Genomic DNA, 7,708 nt, shown 5'->3' with positions numbered 1-7,708 from the left:
CTCAATATCATAAAAGTACATTTGTTTCTTGCTTGAGAACAAGATAAAAATGTATTTGAGGATCTAGTCCAAGTAGTTACAGTAGCTGTATCAACCGTTGAAGGGCATCCTAGCATTGAGTGCATTAACATTCAAGTTCCATGGAATATAGAGTATTTCCTATCTCCAAAGGCATGTTTCGCTCAATGCATGGTAAAAGATAAAGAGGTGACTATGTTCTCTAGAGGCTGGAATGCAAACATGGATCCTACAAGGTGACTGCAGACACTCTTCATGACTCCATTGTCCGGAGTGTGAACAATAAGAATCCCTCCACCAAGAGTCCAAGGCCAAAATCTTCTCATCCAAAAGAAAAGAGGACCAAGGCTCATACTGCTGCAGGGTCCAAAGCGGTGGATAAGTCAAATCTAGATGCTTCACAAGAGGGTAGAAGCAACCATCCTCGCTTAAGGTTTGTGGAGCCTGATCTTTTAGAGAAAGAGGTTCAAAAGGCAAAGAAAAGCGATACGAGAGGCATGGAGAAGTATTCAGCATATTTTCCATTTAAGTATACAGAGTATGAAATTCCAGTGACCAATTTTTTTCTTGCTCCTAATCATTATAATGCTCGCCAACTTGACGAGGAGCAGCTAAATAACTGCATGCTTCTCTTTGCTGCAAGTGCAAATAGGCCTTCAGCATGTGTCTATTTGATGTCTGTCAAGAATTGTGGTCAAAGGACAAGAATCCCAATGACGCCATCAGAGATTGAAGAAGGCAAGCTAAAAAACTATAGGTATTGGATTCTTGATGGACAACACTCTATGTATGAAACAAAAATGCTGAGAGTTCAAGAAATGACGAAGGGGGGTAGATCACAAGAGCTTGTGGCAATGTATACTCAACGAAAGGCCCACATTGTTGTCGATCCACCTCCACATGTTGCTATCCCTATATCTGCTATTGCAAATGAACAAGTAAAGGCCTTGTATGTGAAGCAACCATACAGTGTCATATTGAAGCACTTACGTGATCAGTGGAAATTTAACGGATGTCGTGCAAGGCCGCCACTTGGTGTCGTGGAGGGAACTTCATCTCGTAGCAAATGGGATGTAAGTGATAAATTTCTGATCCCATATCATTTATCTTTTGCACTAGAAACATAGGACACCATGCAAGTTTGATAGCCAATTTTTGATTTCTCTAATTTCTTTGTGTAGGCATTTTTAAGAATGGCTAGAATACGTGTTGGAGAATCCTTTATTACAAATCAATCTCACAAAGTGACTTATTCTGATGCCATATTTAATGAATGGCTAGATATTATAATAGAATTGGAAAAAGAGAATAAGAAACCAAGTGCCACAATATTTAGGTGTCTAGCTGGTTTGGATGAATAAAAGGTTAAGAAGCTACAAGCAGAAATAAGAGATGGCACAATTTGTGTTATCAAAGGGCATAAAGGACATAGACATCATGGACATGCTTGAAAGAATCAAACAACTCACGCAGGATCGTATCATTCAAGATGCCTTGATTAAGGAGTTTAACTCTCTCAATGAGGATGCAAAGTGCAATACTGGGAGGATCTTGTCTTGATGTATAACATCAATGATGTTGTGTATATGAAGTTTCTTGAGCTTTGTAATATATGGACCAAGACACAATTACAACGAGGAATCAAGAAGATTGACTTTCTAGAGAGTGCAAGAAATTATGTTGAGTGGACAATCAATGTACACAAGGAGCAAGTAAAAGCAACAGATGTTCCTCGGAGGATTTATGTGGTAAACCTTCATATTGAAGCTTCTTCATACTTGGAGCGTCACCTTCACTTTGTGTTTTGGACAGATTAGAGGCCTTTAAGAGCAACACACATTGGCATGAGGATCGACACAAAGATCTCTTGAATGGGATGATGTCCATCAATGGAGGTTCATAAGAAGCACACTATGTGCTTCTTGCTTTCTTAAGCATGATAGATTTTGTGCAATTGCAGAACGGTTTGAATAATATGAAGGACATAATGCGACAACAGAGTGGTGGATTTCTACATCATGAAAGAGACGCGTTTTATGCTGGGTCCATACAACTCTTCTCTGGTGTGGTCCTTTTGGGGAAAAGTGATGCATCTACTGGACTCCCAACAACTCTTGCTCCAGGAGAATCTACCACCATACTTGATGCAGGGTTACTTGATATCAATTTTCAAACTGTGCAACATCTATTGGACAAGGATTTCTTGAGATTTAAGAAGAAAATGCTTATCAAGCAATCTACCAAGAAGTATTGCACAGAAGGATCCAAGCTAGTGGAATTATTCAGTAATGGCTATATAATAGAGATCGGTCTTGAAGAGAAGAAAGAAGTTGTAGCCATAGTGGAAAACATTGAGGATCAGAAGAATCTAGAATCATAGATTCTAGAATTTGTGATATTGCATGATGACATCAAGCAATGGGCAGGCCTTCAGGTTAATCAAGTAGAGCACCCAGTTGAGCACGAAAGCGAGATGGTGGAAAGGATGAGTGAAGGCAACTTTTATGTCAAAGTTTTTTTATCACTTGAAGCAAGTTTTCTGTCAAAGCTTTTTTATCACTTTCGTGCTCAACTTTTTTGTTAAAGTTTGTTTATCAGTTGAGCACGAAAGCGAGATGGTGGAAAGGATGAGTGAAGGCAACTTTTCTGTCAAAGCTTTTTTGTTACTCAAAGTTCAAACTACAAAAGAAACAATGAAATGGATGTGATGGTGGAAAGGATGAGTGAAGGCAACTTTTCTGTCAAAGTCTTTTTATCACGTGGAAACCATCACATCCATTTCATTGTTTCTTTTGTAGTTTGAACTTGTTATATCTGACTTAAAAGCTTCAAATATCTTCAATGTATCCTTTTGGTTCAATTAAGTTTTGTTTATTCCTTTCAAAAATCTTATGTCTATATTTAGGTGGATTGAAAAAGACAAATAAAAAATTCTAATTTTGAACAAATTCATGTTCTATTTATTATATGTCAAAGTATTTGAATGATGGTTTCATTGTGCCATGATCAACTTTAGACTAGTCACTTGTAATGAACCTTGAATGGGCAAGTGGTCAATTTAGGTGCACATACATACACGTAACAACATATGACCCTCACCTGGACAAGTGGACAATCTAGACAACACATATTACATGTATCAACATGAGATCATTACCTAGCCTAGATTTGACATGTGGTCAATCTAAGCAACACATGTGACTATTAAAGAACATTGTTATGTGTGTCTTTTGTAAAAAAGAACACATTCACATATCACCATCACTTGACCTAGAATGGACAAGTGGCCAATCTAAAGTGCACATATGTAGAACAAAGTACATTCGACCATCACCTAACTTAGAATGAATAGATGGATAAGATACAAAATATAAATAAATATAAAAAACATACAAGCATGCTTTTCTTAGGAAAGAAAGATGGGAAACATAGAAAAGATGAACCTAGAATAGACATGTGGTCAATCTAGGGGCACAAATACACATGTAAGAACATATGACCATCACCTAACCTAGAATGGATAGGTGGCCAATCTAAACAACACATGTAACCATTAAAGAACATAATTACACATGTCTTTCATAGAAAAGGACACATTCACATATGACACTATCTGACCTAGAATGGACAAGTGACCACTCTTACTAATCTAGACAACCACATGTTACCGAAATTGGAAAGATGGCCAATCTGGAGAAAACCACATGTGTTGTGATGTCTTGATGTCCACAGTACTAGCCTTACCAAGAATGGATAGATGGACAATCTGCAAAAAACAACATGTTTCTTTACTAAGAATGGTCAAATGGCCATTCTATTGTGTAATGCTTATTTTAGTCAAGGGAGATGGACAATCTAGCAAGAACTAAGCTAGAATGGACATGTGGTCAATCTAGAGAGCATGGACACATAGGAATCACCATATTAGAATCACCTAACCTAGAATGGATATGTGGCCAATCTAGATAGCACATCTAACAATAAAAGAACACAAACTAAGAAAGAACAATTACATGTGGTGTAGAAATTGAACATGTGTCAGAAGACGTTGGTTCAAGCAAGAATGGATATGTGGCCAATCTAGATAACACATCTAACAATAAAAGAACACAAACTAAGAAAGAACAATTACATGTGGTGTAGAAATTGAACATGTGTCAGAAGACGTTGGTTCAAGCAAGAAATCATAGTATCCTTCTAATCTAGTATGGATACACATGTTTTTTTTGAAACAGGACACACTCATATGTGACCATCATCTAACCTAGATCCAAGTGAACCATATTGAATAAAGTGCTATGTAGAGTGCACCCCATTTTAAGGGGACTCAAAGCTTTGATGAACTAAATTTTTTGTAGAAAAGTTATCTTCTTACTATAGCATGTGTTGAAGTTATTTATATATGACCATCATGTGACCTAGAATGGACACGTGGCAAATCTAGGAATCACATATGCACATAATAACAACATAAGACCATCACTTGACCTAGAAGGGACAAGTGGCCAATCTAGGAAACAATATGCACATGTAACAACATATGACCATTAGTTGACCTAGAATGGACACATGACCAATCTATGCAACACAGGTGACTATTAAAGAACATAGTTATAGGTGTCTTTTTTTTAAAAGAACACATTCACATATGACCATCACTTGACTTAGAATGGACACGTTGGATAGGGGGAAAGGGGAACACACCCAGCACACAACACAATGCCTCACTATAGCGCAGGGTATACACAGCACCCCAATCCACTAGAGTTGACCCTCAAAACTCAAAACTATCCGCCGCAAGCAAACCATTGCTTTCACACAATCATACACACATACGCCTTGCAATGCATCAGACAGACTCAATCACTCCGCTCCGCTCAATTCACAGCCTTCCACACTCACACAACACCTCTCTATCCCTCTTTGCATGACCAACCTCGGGGGGGCACACACGCCTACACACACCCGGAAACACACGCACACAAGCAGAGAAGAGAAGGGGAAAGGAGAATGACGCCTTGAAACATTAGGGAATAGTCTTCTAGCATAGGCAATATCATGTACAACCAACACACCGTCGACATGAACCTCGGCCACCAAAACAAGAGCTCAAAAAAGCCCTGGCAAAAAACCCTCCTTTCGTCAAAAGACCCCTCTTTGGCCAAAAGACCCTAACAAATGAACCAAAACCTTTTTTTATAGGAGTGTGTCTAGAAATCTCGAAAAAGAAAAATGTGGTGTCATTCCATGTCATGGACTCCATTTGAAGTTCCTTTTAGCATTAACTTGCATTGCCAACACTTGACCTAGCTCACTTTGGAAAGCTTTGCATGGTGTGCACACTTGCCCTTTGCACCTTTGATTTTGGCTGGCCGGACTTCTTTTTCCTTGGCCCTTGAGTATCCTAGCCAACTGTCTTTACCGCCACCTCCTTGCAATGGGACCCCTTTCCCTCAAGGCAATAGTGATGTCGCTATTGGGGGGGGGGGGTATCACCCCTTACCTCAAAAGTTTTGGTCCAAACGAGCACGGGCACAGCCTCTTGGCTACCTCCCACGTCATCAACAAACTTCACCGCCGTGCGGCTGTCCACGGGCGCCACCGCCTCTCCGACACTGTCCAAAACCACCGCCCGACACACCATCGGTCGCCACTGCAGCACCACGCGCCTCACGAGCCATAGCCACGAGCTCCAAGAGCTCTCCACTCCTCACTTGGATTCTTATGGAAGGGCCACGCCCCAGCCTAAATATCCCGAGCTCAGCAGCCCCGCGCCCGCATGTGGGTTTATCCATACTGCCACATGGCAATTCCTCAGTGATTAGCACCTCAAGGCAAAAGAAACCCTTCACAAATATTTAGAAGAAATTTTTTTTTTCATTGATCCTGTTTCCTGAGCTCCCATTCTCTGCTCTCACCTCCTTCTGCCAAGCTGCAAACACGCACCGAAACTCCATCTTGCCGGCTACAACCACCCTCTCTGTATCTACACTTTGACTTCTCAGCGTTCTCGAATCACGGCCTTCAAAAATGGAAAAAATCATCTGCAAACAATTTTGGGCAAAGACTCCCAGTTTTTCGACTGCCATAACATCTCGCTCCGGACTCCGTTTGGCATGTAGTCTCTTCCTATTAGCTCCGTATGATGTACACCCTGCTCTAGAACTTCATCGAGGCTCAGAAGATTCCAGATGGCACATTCTCCAATGCGGCCAAATGAGCTCAGACCCGGCCCCTGAAAAAACTTCAAATGACCATATCTTGCAAATTGTGGCTCCAATCCACAATTCGAAAAGACAGGTAGGCTCCATAAATCGATCTCTACACACCTGTACCTTAAGCTCCACTTGGACCACCTGTCCCCAGCTGCCCTGTCCGGCAAAAGTCTGCAACCCACCAAAGCTTCAAACTTCAATAACTTGGGCACCATAGCTCGGTTTGATGAGCCATCTGGACCTGTTCCTTCAGCACTTCGAGCTCTTCATTCCTGGACCCACAAGCTGCACTTTGCATCTCCTTCACCTGCTACCCCAATTAGCCCTTTATGGAGCCTTCTTTGGCCTATAAACCGCATCATGCATACACTTCCGCTGCTACCTGCCATCCCATGGACTTCCTAGCTGCATCATCCCTTTGCCATGCTTTTGCTTACCTGTACACATCTATCCATGCCATCTTCTAGAGTCGACACACTTTGGTTGCACCATCATTGCCCACCCCCCTGTTGAGCATTTATGCTCAACCACATAAAAGCTTTATTCCACTATAAGCTGCAAAAACCTGTCACACACTATAAGAAAACTGAAACCTTATGTACATTGTTTTATTGCACCCTATTATCAAACCTTCAAGTGGGTTGTCCCACCCCCTGCATCACATAGCTTCCATCTGGATCAAACACTTGGCTCTGTTCACTTTCATCCATCTGCAACAACCTCCAATAGTGCCCTACCCAAGCATGTAGCCATCCATGCACACAAAAGGCCCATAGCACTTTAGCACCTCTTCAAACATCGTCTTGCCTCATCAACCTATATGGCTCTGCAAACAGATTACTCGAACCAACCGAAAGAACGGGTTCTGTAACCACATCATCTGTACGAACCAACACTTCTAACCCTCCCTCCCAGTCATGTAAAGTAGAGCTCCTCTCAAAGGAACCCCGTATCTGATGGATAACATACTGCACAGTTGCACTTACAAGCATACCTTTCAACCATGGGTTGCATATCTCTTTTGAAAGCTAGGACACATCCTGGGAACCTCCTCCATATGCCATAGAACACATCTCTTGCACTGGCTTCATGCTCTCTTGCACCTCCTCTTCGAACTCACTTACACTGTCATCAATCCTTTCATCATCGATTGGCCCTTCAAGGTCGCTCACACTTCCTTCTGTCCAGCTTCAGTCTCCTTCTCGTCAATCACCTCTTCTAGTGCTGCATCAGGCTCCTCTATGGAAGAGAGAAACTCGTCCTCTATCGCACTCGTCTCCATTTTCTCCATAGACACGGCTACTTTATCCCTCTTGGAAAAAGTGTGCACATGTTGCACCACCATGGCACATTCCACCGCTACTTTCATCATCATATCCATTAACATGGCACCACACACCACCTTCACCTGCACTTCATCATCCGTAGGTCTAGACCACACCTCTTGGCTTTCATCAACTACCTCGGTTTTCTCT

At 41.6% G+C, this 7,708-nt stretch overlaps 1 pseudogene; it reads left to right on the top strand.

Annotated features, from left to right (window-relative positions):
- The first annotated feature begins 1,954 nt into the window (after positions 1-1,954).
- Positions 1,955-2,602, top strand: LOC147447325 (uncharacterized; annotated as a pseudogene).
- Positions 2,603-7,708: the final 5,106 nt, after the last annotated feature.

The sequence above is a fragment of the Adiantum capillus-veneris genome, chromosome 11, assembly GCF_014529385.1.
Source record: "Adiantum capillus-veneris isolate H3 chromosome 11, ASM1452938v2, whole genome shotgun sequence".
Classification (NCBI taxonomy): Eukaryota; Viridiplantae; Streptophyta; class Polypodiopsida; order Polypodiales; family Pteridaceae; genus Adiantum; species Adiantum capillus-veneris.
Note: the sequence above shows the minus strand (reverse complement) of the source record. Positions and strands in the feature narration are given on the sequence as shown.